This window comes from Narcine bancroftii, chromosome 4, assembly GCF_036971445.1.
Source record: "Narcine bancroftii isolate sNarBan1 chromosome 4, sNarBan1.hap1, whole genome shotgun sequence".
Lineage (NCBI taxonomy): Eukaryota > Metazoa > Chordata > Chondrichthyes > Torpediniformes > Narcinidae > Narcine > Narcine bancroftii.
Window position 1 is genome coordinate 301,795,785 of NC_091472.1, and position 14,717 is coordinate 301,810,501.

The window sequence follows — 14,717 nt, forward strand, 5'->3', positions numbered from 1 at the left end:
CCTTGCTTCACTCCAAATAGGCAATTTATCATCCTAACAAATCTGAACCTTCTCTAAAGCATCTACATCCTTCCTGTAATGAGGTTATCAAACCTGAAAGCAATACTCCCAAGTGTGGTCTAACCAGAGTTTTGTACAGCTGCAACATTACCTCACAGCTCTTGAACTCATTCCCTGACTAATTTAAAATGAACTTGGATATTCAATTGTAGAGCACAGCCACAAAGCTATAGATGCTGGTGAGTGGGATAAGACTGGATAACTATTTTAGCTAGCAAGAAAGCCAAGCTGTGTTCAATTGCTCTAAATTTCTGTAAATCAACTACAAAGAAAATAGGTGTTAGCCATACCACTTCTCAAGTTGGCTCCTCCATTCAATATGATCTATGCTAGCCCAAACCCCTCTTTTCATAACTTTCAAATCACAATCATTCAAATATTTATCTGTCTCTAATTTAAATATATATTTTTGGTCTGGCCTCCATCATCCCCAGGGGCAGATAATTCAAGAGATTTAGTACCTGCTGTGAGGACATTTGTACACACCTCAGATATACTGTATATGGTCACTGCAGGCCCATTGTTTGTGAATTTATATACCTCAACCAATGGAGAGTGTGGTAAAAGGCTTCATCACACTGTCCATGAATTGCTACTTTCAGGGAATGATGCACTTACACCCCAAAATCTTTGTTCTGCAACACTACTATTTACCTTGAAGGTCTACCCCATTCTGTTGGAGTTAAATTCCATTTGGCACACCTCTCCATCTCTTCTAGGACCTGCAGCAAACGTATGTATCCACTACATTGTCAATTTTGGTGTCATCTGCAAATTTACTAATTGTGCTAACTGCATGGCTATCCAAATAATTAAACCTCTGGTACACGACTGGTTACAGGCTTCCAATCAGAAAAACAACCTTCCATTACATCTTCACTAAGCCAACGTGACTTAAATTTCTGACCAACCCATCATACGCAACTTTGTCATAGGCTTTACTAAAATGTATGTTGACAATATTCACTGCCCTACCCTCATCAATCCTCTTGGTCACTTCTTGATAAAGCCCTTTCAGGTTTAAGAGACATGATCTCCAAACCACAATGTCATCCTGATCACTTCCTATCTATCCAAACGGTAGTAGTTCTTATTTCTCAGAATCCTCTCCAGAAGTTTTCCCACTGACATCAAGCTCACAGCTCAGTGGGTGTAACTGTGGTAAACCACTGTTTGTATATTTATCTACCTGGGCCTGCCCACTGGCTGATTGTACCCGTGACCTCCTACCACAGACTCCTGAATAAAGGTGCCTGTTCCATAGCCCCCTCCCCAGTTCAGGACAGTCAACCATCATGGACGTACCTTCATACTACTGTGAATAAAAGCCTATCGGTTTTACATAACTTGCAGTGTTTTGGAGTTATTGCGTCAGTAACAAAGCCAAAGATGATGCAAGTGTTTAGAGATGCAACACAGTAACAGGATCTTCAGGCCCATGAGTCCAGGCAGCTCGATTACACGCGACTTACTAACCCATATTTTTGGAACATAGAAGCTCCCTGTAGTTATGGGGAGAACATAAGAAACTCCTTAGAGCCAGCAGTGGATTGGAACCTAGGCTGCTAGTGCTGTGATGGTGTTGTGCCACTGAGTTGCCCCATTTTAGAGAAATCAGTGGATTTCTTCTCTCCCATTCCACAAGGTGTGAGGATGCACTTGATCAGGTCCTGGGGATGTGTCCTCAATATGCTGCCAGGCTACCAATATCTCCTCCCTACTACTTGGTTCAGGACATTGCAGTTCATTTGCTTCAATTCCTTGGCTTCCATGATCAGTAAACAGTGATGAAAAATATTCATTTGAAATCACCCCTATCTCCCATGGCTTCTCACAAGGATGACCTTGTTGATCTTCTCAATTTTCTCACCAGCCATGCTTTTACTCTTCATTTACCATAGAAAATCTTTCCTGCTAGTCCATCTTGTGTCTTCTTTTCGTCCTTCCAGTTTCCCTCTTGAGTGTAGTCCAACACCTCATGTCCTCACCAAACGATATGTTTGATCTGACCAGGTCATCAATATCCCTCATCAATAGTTCCCTAAACCTGTCAGCCTTGCCTTTACCATAACATGAACATGATGTCCCTCAACGCTTGCTATTTCACTCTGTAAAGCCTCTCACTTTCCAGCTGTCCCCTTGCCTGAAAACATCCTCTCCCAATCAACTTCTGCAACTTGATACCTTATGCCGCCAAAATCCTCTGAAGCTTTTTTTATATATAGGTTCACTTTTCAATATTGTGGCAGGTTGACTTTACAATTTTTTTACTTAAGGTTAAACTAGACAATTAAATGCAAGATAAATTTCAAAACTTATTTTTCAATAAAAAAAACAACTTAAATTCCATCAAAAAAAATGCCAGAAATCTGAATTAAATCTAGATTGTTGAAAGACACATACTGTTAGACAACATTTGTTTGGAGTGAAACAAAGCTGACATTTGCAGGCATCCACGAAAACATTAACTTTCTCGCATGAACATCTGTCTGCCTGGTGGTGCAGACGCACTTCTCCTCTGTATTGCGAAGCTAATAGCTTTGCATTGGAGCTGCAGCTCACTAGTGTCTTACCTGGGTTCAACGTGCTCTGATACACTGCTTGGCAAAGTCATGTTAAGTTTTGTCAATATTTACCTCTGGGCTGGTCTTATTGGCAAGTGTGGGAGGTCACATGTCCATCTCTTCTGAGAATATCAATAATGCCACTGTTAAAAGTATAGCCTCTAATTTTTAAAAATCAGCTGAAAAGGTCATTGCTGACACTTTAGCTTCCTTGATATTAAGAAATGCGAGAATAAAATAATTATATACTGTAACTTCTATCACTGGACATTTTCTGAACTACTAATCATTCATATTTTGAATGTTAGCACATAGGAACATAGTAGGAACAGGAGTAGGCCAAAAATGGCCCATCGAGCCTGCTCCGCTATTCAATACAATCATGGCTGATCTAATTTATGACTTAACTCCACCTACCTGCCTTCTCCCCATATCCCCCAATTCCTCTATCATGTAAAAATGTATCTAACCGAATTTTAAATATGTCTAATGAGGCAGCCTCAACCACTTCCCTGGTTAGAGAATTCCAAACATTCACTTCTCTCTGGGAAAAACTATTTTTCCTCGTCTCTGTCCTAAATCTACTCCCCCGAATCTTGAGACTGTTTTAGTTTCCCCGGCCAGCTCAAAAAACCTTCCTACATCTATCCTATCCATACCCTTCATAATCCTATATGTTTCTATAAGATCTCCTCTCATTCTTCTGAACTCGAGCGAATGCAATCCTAGACGATTTAATCTTTCATCATAAGTCAACCCCTTCATCCCAGGGATCAACCTAGTAAACCTCCTCTGGACCGTCTCCAAAGCCAGTATATCCTTCCTCAAATATGGAGACCAGAACTGGACACAGTACTCCAGGTGCGGTCTCACCAGTACCTTATACAGCTACAACATTACCTCCCTACTCCTGAATTCAATTCCTCTAGCGATGAAGGCCAACATTCCAATAGATGATCAAACCTTGATGTTTTAAATAAAATTAAGCATCTTTTAAGGAGATATGAATGGTGATGTGGTTTTGCAAAGTTTTCAGTACAATCTTTTGTTACGTTGATGATCATTCAATCTTACATGGGAGTTGAGAGGTTTTTTTTACAGAAAGTGCCAAATATATAACCATATACAGCACAGAACAGGCCAGTTTGGCCCTACTAGTCCATGCTGGAACAAATCCCCACCCTCCTAGTCCAACTGACCAGACCTGGTCCATACCCCTCCAATCCTCTCCCCTCCATGTAATTATCCAGTCTTTCCTTAAATGTAAATAACGTCCTTGCTTCAACCACCTCCACCGGATATTCCTTTTTAAACCCGGGTCAAAGGTTGGAACCTAGTTTGCATCAGTTCGTGCATCTTATTCACTGAAACTATGTCTTTGTTGGCCTTTGAAAATCAAGAAGGTGCAAATCCTGGAAATTTCAGGTCAGGTAGCACCTATGGAAAGAAAATCTGGGTTAATATATTAGATTGAAGACCCTCAAAATGAAATGAAAATAAAAGTTAGTTTTAAGTTCTGGAGAAGGTGGGAGAGGGATGCATAGCACAAAGGGAAAAACTGTCATAGGTTGAGAGCAGTGTTGCCAAGGAGATAATCTGCAGAGGAAATTATGTGATGGACAGTTTTATGACAGAATTTAGAGAGCACATAAAGGATTGTAAAAGTTGTGAGGGTTGAAGTTGCCAGAAATTGTTCCACTTTCAGTAAAATTCCGTTCCCTTAGAGCAATGGATTTCAAACTATCCCCTAAGCTCACACTCCACCTTAAGCAATCCCTATGCCATAAATGCTCTGTGATTAGTAAGGGATTGCTTAAGATGGCGTGTGAAGGTTGAGAATCACTGTTTCAATTGTATCTCATTGGCTCGTTATGTGCACGGTTTCATAACACCAAAGGAAATGGAACAAAGACAATTTTTCTCCCACAAAATATTTCAGTAACAATGAAGTCTAGAGCAGTGGTTCTCAACCATTTTTCCCCCACTCACATACTGCCTTAAGTAATCTCTTAACAACCACAGAGCACTTATGGCAATAGGGATTGCTTAAGGCAGAATGTGAGTTTGAAAACTACTGCCTTAGAGCACTCCAAAGGGACTAGTCCCTTTGAGATCCTGGTTCGGTCATCTATCTTAACCAATCACTTCTTACATGACTCTCTCTCATGCAAATACAATAGATGGAATATCTGCGGTTTCACCTCTTCTATTCCTAAAAGACCATTTCACTGAAGCAGCAATTCACTTGCATTTCTCTCAGTTTCGTGTAGGCTAGTGGATGAACCAAGAGAACCATAAACTGTTGAAGACCAGATCTATAGCTTTCAGATCAGGAGATTTAGGAATATACAGACAGAGCAGGTATAACCTCTGTAAGGCCATTAACAATGGAAAAAAACAATTCTTGAGTAAACTGTTGTCTCAGATGGATGTCCAACAGCTGTGGCAGCGTTTGTATGCCTTTACATCCTTTTGGCGAAATCATTAACAATGATATATTTCTTCTGGACAAGCTCAATGTCTTCTATGCTCAGATTGAAAAGAAAAGCAATGAAAACCCCTCACAAGTTCCTACACCCCGCGGCAATTAAGTGCTCCCCGTTTCTGATGCTGTCATGCATAGGAGGACAAATCCTCAGAAAACATCCAGCCCAGACAGCATTCCTGGCTCTAACCTTAAAACCTGTGCCAAACAACTGGCATTTTGGTGGACATTTCCAACCTTACACTGTAAAGGTCAGAGGTCCCTATCTGCTTCAAAAAGGGGCTTCCATATTCTTGTGCCCAAGAAGAACCACTGGACCACAAATTTTTTCAAAAGGTTTGCTTCCTGAAATGAAATTGGGGATTACGATAGACAAACTCAAGATGAACACAAAGATAATTTCAGATATGCTGTATAAGAACATAAGAAAAAGGAGCAGGAGTCGGCCATCCAGCCCATCGAGCCTGCTCCACCGTTCAATAAGATCATGGCTGATCTGATCATTGACTCAACTCCACCTCCCTGCCTTCTCCCCATATCCCTTATTTCCATTGTTTAATGTAAAAATCTATCAAATTGAACCTTAAATGTGTTTAATGAAGTTGCCTCAACTGCTTCCCTGGGTAGAGAATTGCACAGATTCATTGCTCTCTGGGAAAAAGTTTTTAATCATCTCTGTCTTAAATCTACTCCCCTGAACCTTGAAGCTGTGAACCTTAGTTCTGGTCTCACCTACCTGTGAAAACAATTTTCCTGCCTCTATCTTATCAATCCTTTTCATAATTTTATATGTTTCTATAAGATCTGCTCTCATTCTTCAGAATTTGAGTGAGTATAATCCCAGGCAATTTAGTCTCTCCTCGTAGGTCAACCCCCCCCCCCCCCCCCACCATCTCCAGGATCAGTCCTCTGGACTGCCTCCAAGGCCAGTATATCCTTCTTCAAGTATGAAGACCAGAACTGCACCCAATACTCCAGGTGCAGCCTCACCAGGACCTTGTACAGTTGCAGCATGACCTCCCTGCTCTTGAATTCAATTCCTCTAGTGATGAAGGCCAACATTCCACTTGCCTTCTTAATAACCTGTTGTACCTCCAACCCAACTTTTTGCAATTCATGCACAAGCACTCCCAAGTCCTTCTGAACTACAGCATGCTGCAGTTTTTCACCATTTAAATAAGAATCTGCTCTTCCGTTTTTCCTACCAAAGTGGATGACCTCGCATTTATTAACATTGTATTCCATCTGCCAGACCTTTTCCCACTCACCTAACTATATCCTTCTGCAGACTCTCCACATCGCTGTACAATTTGCTTTTCCATTCAATTTAGTAACATTTGCAAACTTGGCTACACTGCACTCCTTCCCCTCTTCCAAATCATCAATGTTAATGGTGAACAGCTGCAGGCCCAACACCAGCCCCTGCAGCCCCCCACTTACCAATGAAAAACACCCATTTATCTCGACTCTCTGCCTTCTGTCAGTTACCCAATCCTCAATCCATGCCAATATACTTCCCCGACTCCATTTATCTGTATCTTATTGATAGGTCTCTTATGCAGCACCTTATCAAACGCCTTCCGGAAATCCAAATATACATCATCAGATGTAATCAAGAAGTTGGTACCTTCTTAAATTCTACATGGTGATGTCCTAAACTGAACCTTTTTTGGACAAATTTAATAACATTTCTTGAACAGGTAATAAATATTGTTTTTACTAGGAAACATTTCAGGGATTAGGCCAAAATTAAAAATTAATTTATTTCAGAAAGAATTTCTTAAAATAGCATTAGCCATAGCTAGGAAATGTGTAGCAGTATCGTGGAAACTGGACACAGATTTGGATTTGGACAGATGGCATGGAGAAATGCATAGTTATATTCCTCTGGAAAATATCACTTAATTTAAGAAATAGATATAATAAATTCTTAAAAATTTGGTCTCTATATATGTAATCTATTGGTGATATAAATATATAAATATTATATAATTGTACACTGTAGTATATAATTATATAATTCATCTTGAACTTCATCTACTCCTTGGCTCCACACACACACATATTTAATTATGCACATATAGATTTAGAATTAGTTGTTATATTTATATAGAATAAGAGTTAGTCATTATATACTTAATTATATGTAATTAGAATTAGTAGGTATATATACTGTTTCAATCTAAAACTATTTCCAGTGTACTGTCTTTTCTTTTTCTTCTTTTCATTCTTTTGTTTTTCTCTTTTCTTTTCATGTCCTTGATGGGGATTTTGGAGTGGGATGGTGTGGGTGGGAGGGAAAGGGAGAAAATTGTTGGAAAAAGCATGTATTAATTTTGGTATATAATCTATCTATTGCATTTGTATATGATCTTAATACATGTAACAATTAAATAAAATATTAAAAAACCCTGTTCCCTGCTCTCAACCACACCCATTATATCCTCAAAGAGCCCCAGCAAGTTTGTCAAACAAAATCAGCCCTTTCTGACTCTATGCTGTGTCTGCCTGATGGAACCCCTTTGTTCTAAATGTCTCGCTGTTTCATCCTTAATGACAGCATCAACCATTTTCCCCAACTACAGATGTTAAGCTAATTGGTTGATAGTTACCCGTCTTGTGTCTACATCCCTTTTCTTAAAAAAGGCGTGACATTTGCTGCCTTCCAATCTGTTGGGACCTGCCTGAAACCAGAGAATTTTAGTAAATGACTACCAACGCATCAATTATAACTCCCACCATTTCCCTCAGTACCCTGGGATGCATCCCATCAGGACCAGGGGATTTGTTCGCTTTCAGTCCCATTAGTTTGCTGATCACTGTTATTTTATCGAGGCTCTCACTTCCCTTCGTATCCCTATCTCCACTCTTTGGCATGCTGGATTTGTCTTCCACCATGAAGACTGACAAAATTATCTGTTCAATGCCTTGGCCATTTCCTCATTACTCAATATCAATCTCTCGTTCTCATCTTCTAAGGGACCCATGTTGACTCTAGTCACCCCCTTCTGTTTTATATAATTTTATTTTATATTTTGCAGTAATTTAACCATAATCTTTCCCTTTCCTTATTTTCCATTTAGTTGTCCTTCGTTGCCTTTTAAAGTTTTTCCAATCCTTCAATTTCCCACTACTCTTGGTGACTTTGTATAGGAGCTTTTAATGTTATACTTTCCTTAGTTAACCAAGGCTGACTCTTCCCTCTCTTAATTCCCTTATTTTTAATGGGAATATATTTTTGTTGAGCACTGTGAAACATCTCTTTGTAAGTCTTCCACTGTTCCTCAACTGTACTGTGCTCCCAGTCCACGCTGACGGATTCCTCCCTCCCCTGTTCAAGCAGTTCATCAGTCATTCAGCAGGTCTCACTGTCCAACGGGAAGAAGCAGTTTCTCAGCCTGGTGGTTCTGATCCTTCTGTATCACTTTCCTTATGGAAGTAGCTGGAAGATGCTGTGTGCAGGGAGGTAGGGGTCTTTAATGATTTTGGGAGCCCTCTTCATATAATGATACCGGTAGATCATGTGATGGGGTGGGAGGGAAATCCCGTGATCCTCTCTCCCACCCTTATAGTCCTGCAGATAGATCTCTGATCAAATGCTCTACAGCAGTGGTTTTCAAACTTTTTCTTTCCACTCACATACTACCTTAAGCAATCCCTATGCCATAAGTGCTCTGTGATTAGTAAGGAATTACTTAAGGTGGGATGTGAGTAGACGGAAAAAAAAATTGAAAACCAGTGTTTTACTCCTACCTAATTGTCTCGATATGTGCAGTTTCATAACTCCAAAGAAAATGGGTCAATGACAATTTTTCTTAAGTGAAATATTTCAGTAACAATTGGGTCTAGAGCAGTGATTCTCAACCTTCACATCCCACCTTAAGCAATCCCTTACTAATCACAGAGCACCTATGACATAGGTACTACTTAAAGTGGTATGTGAGTGGAAAGAAAAAATTGGAAAGCCACTGCTCTAGTTACCATACCATGCTGTGATGCAGCCATCTAGGCCTCTCAATAGAGCTCCTGTAGAGAACTGACAGGATGGTGGCCGGTTGCCTTGCCCGCTTCAGTCTTCTCAGGAAGTACAGTCGCTGCAGCCCCGTCTGGAAAAGTGAAAAGTTTTATGTCCAGGTCACTACTTAAGTGAACTCCAAGGAACTTGGTGTCTCTCTACTCTCTCCTCTACATATTTACTGATGCGTAGTGGAGGGTGGTAGCCCCTCGTCCACTCCTGAGATCCACAATCATCTCCGTTGTCTTGCCAAATTGAGACTCAGGTGGTTGTTGTTGTTGCACCATCTTACAATATTTTCCACCTCTTCTCTGTAGTGCGACTCATCCTTGATGCTGATGAGACCCATTACTGTCGTCATCTGCAAACCTGATGACTCTGTTGGAACTCGATCTTGCAATGCAGTTGTAGGTCAGCAGCAAGAACAGGAGCAGGCCGAGTACACAACCCTGAGGTGCACAAATGTTTAGCCTGACATTGCTTGATGTTCTGCTATTGACTTAGACAGACTGTGGTTTTTCTGTTAGGAAGTCCAGAATCGAGTTATAGAGAGAAGTGTTAGGTCCCAGTGAGGACAGCTTCTCCACCAGCCTCTGGGGAATGATCATATTAAACATCGAGCTGAAGTCAAGGAAAGCTTGTTTGGAGTGAGGCAAAGCTGACATTGTAGAAATCTATTAAAACATTAACCTCCTTGCATGAATGTATATCTGCCTGAGTCAATATTTTAGAGGCTTCTCCTGAAGCCTCTACTTTCCAAGAATTCTGAAATTTGGCTTCTTGTCGAATACTCTATTAAATTTCTATAGCTGCACTGTGGAAAGTGTACTGACTGGTTGCATCACAGACTGGTAATTCAATTGCCCAGGTATGAAGAAGATAGCAAACATCGCCAGGCTTATCACAGGCTCCATGAAAACATCGGTGTCAGGTAGAAAGCCAACATAACAGGCCCCCATCACTCTGGTCACAGCCTCTTCACATTGCTACCTTCAGGTAGAACGTGCAAAAGTCGAGAAAACAGCACCTCGGAGTTTAAGAAGTTTCTTTCCAATGGTTATCAGTTTCTTAAACCTCCCTTGTTACACTGATCATGGACTGCTCTGACTTTGCACTATTTTAATGCCATTTTTTGTTCTTGCAGTATGAGAACTGTTAATGTTTATTATCTGTTTTCACTTAAAGCACACTATTGTAATTTTTTGTGAAGTACCTGTCAGCTACATCAAGTAAGAATTTCAATGGATATGTACATTGTTTATGAAAATACATTCATCTTTACAAAAAGGACAATTGGTTACTGTGCACATCATTGAGAGTTTATCAGAGCCTACGTTTTACCATCCTGGCGGCTGAGTAATCAGTGAGGAGTTTTCTCCACATCCTGCTCTCCTGAAAAACAAGTAGAGATGATTGCCAACAGCAGGTAGTGCTGCTCAGGCACAGCAACACAGCTAATAAGTATAATTCTAGCTTATAATTTGAGCTTTCCCCAGGTGCTCTGGTTTCCTTCCCAAGTCCCAATCAAAACATTTATTCCCGGGATTTTGCTCCACCAGACGATTCTTGTTTTTTTTTTCCCCCCCCTTCCATCATGTAGCTGAGCTCTGCACCTCTCCTCCTTGATCATCTGGCCAAACAATACTCCTGATTCTCCCCTGAACACAGCCCCCTCCACATACTACTCTGTAATTCTACAGTAAAGAAGATACTTCTCTCCTATAAGATTTGTAGCAGTGGCTCTCAACCTTTTTCTTTCCACTCACATCCCACTTTAAGTATTCCCTATGCCATAGGTGCTCTGTGATTAGTAAGGGATTGCTTAAGGTGGTATATGGGTGGAAAGAAAATGGTTGAAAACCACTGTTATAATCATACCTAATTGACTTGTTATGTGCACGGTTTCATAACTCCAAAGGAAAAGGGGCAATAGCAATTTTTCTCAAGCACAAAATTTCAGTAACAATCGAGTCTAGGGCAGTGATTCTCAACTTTCCCTTCCCACATACGTACCACCTTAAGCAATCCCTTACTAATCACAGAGCATCAATGGCATAGGGATTACTTAAGGTGATATGTAAGTGGAAAGAAAAGGGTTGAGAACCACTGATTTACAGCCACAAAAATAATACTAATGTGGAAATTGTACAAACTGTATTGGATCATCCCATCCAATTTTGCAATGAATAATGCAAGGAATACTCAGGTCAGGCAGCTTCTGTGAAGATAGACAGTTAATATCAACTCTGCAACCATTAATTCTGTTTCTCTGTCCATGTGTGCCACCTCACGATCAATAATTTCATTATCCGCAGCTTCTTGCTTTTTGATTACCACAGAATTTTATCTTCAAAGTCTGCTTAACCTATCATAAGAACATAGGATTCTGGCTGATTTTCTCCAAACCAGCGTGAAAATTGTGAAAACCTAGCTACATTTCAGATTGTGAGAAATGCATTGTGTAGGGATTAAGCAAAAGTGACATTGGTGAAGTAGACAAGTGTCTGGATAGGAAAGGTTGGATTTATGTTTACTAACGAGCCACCTTCTCCTCTACAAACTGTCTCCATCCATCCTAAAAAGAACAATTCCACAGACCAGCAAAGTTTGAAAATTGCAATACAGATACTGCATTTTCAAAATCATATCTCTATACCAATGAAACATATCAGAATTATTTGAGATTTTGTACAAAAAAAATCACCATTAAATGACACAAAATCAAAAGAGAAATGACGCAGAGGTATGCAACTCAGCTCCTCTAATCTGTCCCATCAATCAATGGCTGATCTGCCCCAGGCTACCTCCGCATCGGTTCCCCCAAGCCCTCAATTCCCTGATCTCTCAAAAATCTATCCCCTTCCTCTTTAAATATCCCCAATGATCTAGCCTCCATGACACTTTTAGAGCAGAGAATTTTAGAGATTCATCACTTTCTCTGAGATATTCCTATGAATCTGTAAACTTCCTAATCCAGTTTTTCCCACGAATTGAAACATCTCCACAATGTTTCTGACACTTTTTTTTTCTTCATTTGCCTCGGTGCTCCAATTTAAAATTGTAACCAAAAAATTTGAATGTGATAAAAGTGCACATTTCAAATTTTATTTAGTTATTGGTACATTTCAGTTTGACCTTATAGAAATTACTGCACTTTTTATACATAGTCCCCTCACTTCAGGCCACCATAATATTGGGGATATACCAATGGTATGTATATTAGTCACGTTTAGTACTTTGTTTCATATCCCTTATATGCAATGACTACTTGAAGTTTGTGATTTATCGACATCACCAGGCTCTGAGTATCTTTTCTGGTGATGCTCTGCCAGGTTTCTATTGCAGCCATCTTCAGCTCCTGCTTGCTTCGGGGGCTTGTCCCCTTTTATCTTCAGCATACGGAAGGCTTGCTCAATTGGATCTAGATCAGGAGACTGACTTAGAATTTTAATAATTTTTCCAGTTTTTAGCTTTGAAAATCTTCTTTGTTTCTTAAGCAGTAGGTTTAGGATCATTGTCTTGCTGGAGGATGAAGCGCCGTTCAATGAGTTTGGAGGCATTTACTCGAACTTGAGCAGATGAGATGTTTCTATACATCTCAGAATTCATTTTACTACTGCCATCAGCAATGACATCATCAAAAGATAAGGGGACCAATGGCAAAATGTAATCTGGCCATCCTATTTCTATGGCTAGCTAGTGATTTGAACATTGCAGTGTAGTAGTAGTTTATTTATAAAGTGCATTTAACACAACCTATTTAAACAAAGAACATACAATTAGGAATAAATTGGTTATCTAAACAATGATGGGTAGTCAAAATACACTGGCGCAGCCATTTTTTTTTACATAGACTATCTGATTTACAATATTAATTAAATATTAATGATTTGAAAACAATATTTATTGTAGCCTTTATTTCGGTTTATGAAGACTTCTGCAAATAGTAGTCAGGAGAAACACTCCTGAAGAGTGTTTCTATCTGTTGGCCAGGAGTTTGGAGATTTTTCTTCATTATGATGAGGATTCTTCTGTCATCAACAGTGGGAGCTCTTCCTTGGAATACCAGTCCCTTTGTGATTACTGAGCTCACCTGCATGCTCTTTCTTCTTCATGATGTTCCAAACTGTTGATTTTGGTGATCCTAAGATTTGGGCGATATCTCTTCCTGTTTTACTTTTGTTTATAATGGCTTCTTTGACTCTTCATAGCCCTCAATTTGAAAAATGGCAACTACAGACTCAAAAGGTGATCAAAAGCTTAGAAGCAAGTTGAGCTCTCTTTTACCTGCACTAATGAAGCAATTGAACATACCCGAGTACTCACAAACATCTGTGAAGCCAAATGTCCCAAACATTATGGTGCCCTGAAATGGGGGAACTATGTATAAAAAGTGCTGAAATTTCTACATGGTTACACCAAAATGTATACAAATACCTTTGAATAAAATCTGGAATGTGCACTTAAATCATGTGAATTGTATGATTATACATTTAAAACTGTGGAGCACAGGGGTAAAGAAAAGGATAAAGTGTCTTTGTCCCAAATATTATGGAGGGCATTGTAACTTGTAAAAATCTTAAATGTTTTCTGATCGCCCCTCATTTTTCTACACTAAAGAATACAGATCTCAATCCTTAGCCACTCAAAATAGGGCAACTCTCTCATCCCAGGAACTAAGTGAAACACAAAAGTCTGCACACACTGCGATTGTAGTAAAAACACACTGAAATGCTGGAGGAACTCGGCCGGTTTTTCAGTGTCCATAAAAGACAAAGATGTATTGCCGACATTTTGGGCCTGAGCCCTTCTTCAAGGAATAAGCAGAATAAAGCCAAAAGCAGGAAATGTTAGAATTCAGAAAACAAAAGTTCCACAATTTTCTACATACATCCTAATTTCTCCATTTCCCTCAAGCATTGTGCCTAGTTGAGCAATACCTTAATTTTTAAATTCTCACCCTCTATGGTCCTGTTCTGTTGCTTTAACATGCTCCAACTGTGAAACTTTCCCAACATCACATATCCAATTCTGACCTCGTGCATTCTTGCTTTTCACTTTTGTTGTGAGGCAAATCAAAAGTCTGATACTATTAAATTTCAAAATAACAAAAGTAAAGCCACATATATTCCAAAAAAACTGTAAAAAAAATCCCCCAAAAGCTTACTAACTGTAATTAACAAATGAAATTGTTCCAGTTTTTAAACAATAAAATTGATCTCAGAGCATGAGAAAAATCAAGGTGTAAAACCAGGTATGCATTAAAAATGTTGGGGAATTGAAGGCAACGAACAGATGACCATCAAGGAAGACAGTCTAAAGGAACGACATCCAACAAATTTTATTTGGATAATTATTCAACTTTATTCCTTGACCAATGAAAAATAACCAATTTTTCCCTTTCCTTTTATCAATGTTTCTTTAGTAATGACGGGAACAAATGTTAACGCTGACGAAAACAAACAGATTCCTTAATTACAAAACCTTTAAATTCTGCTGTAACTGTGTCATCAGACATCTGAAAATAACTTCCTGGTTGCAAATGTTGGCAGTAACACCCACTGACAAAAAGTGTACTCCACGCAACAAGAAG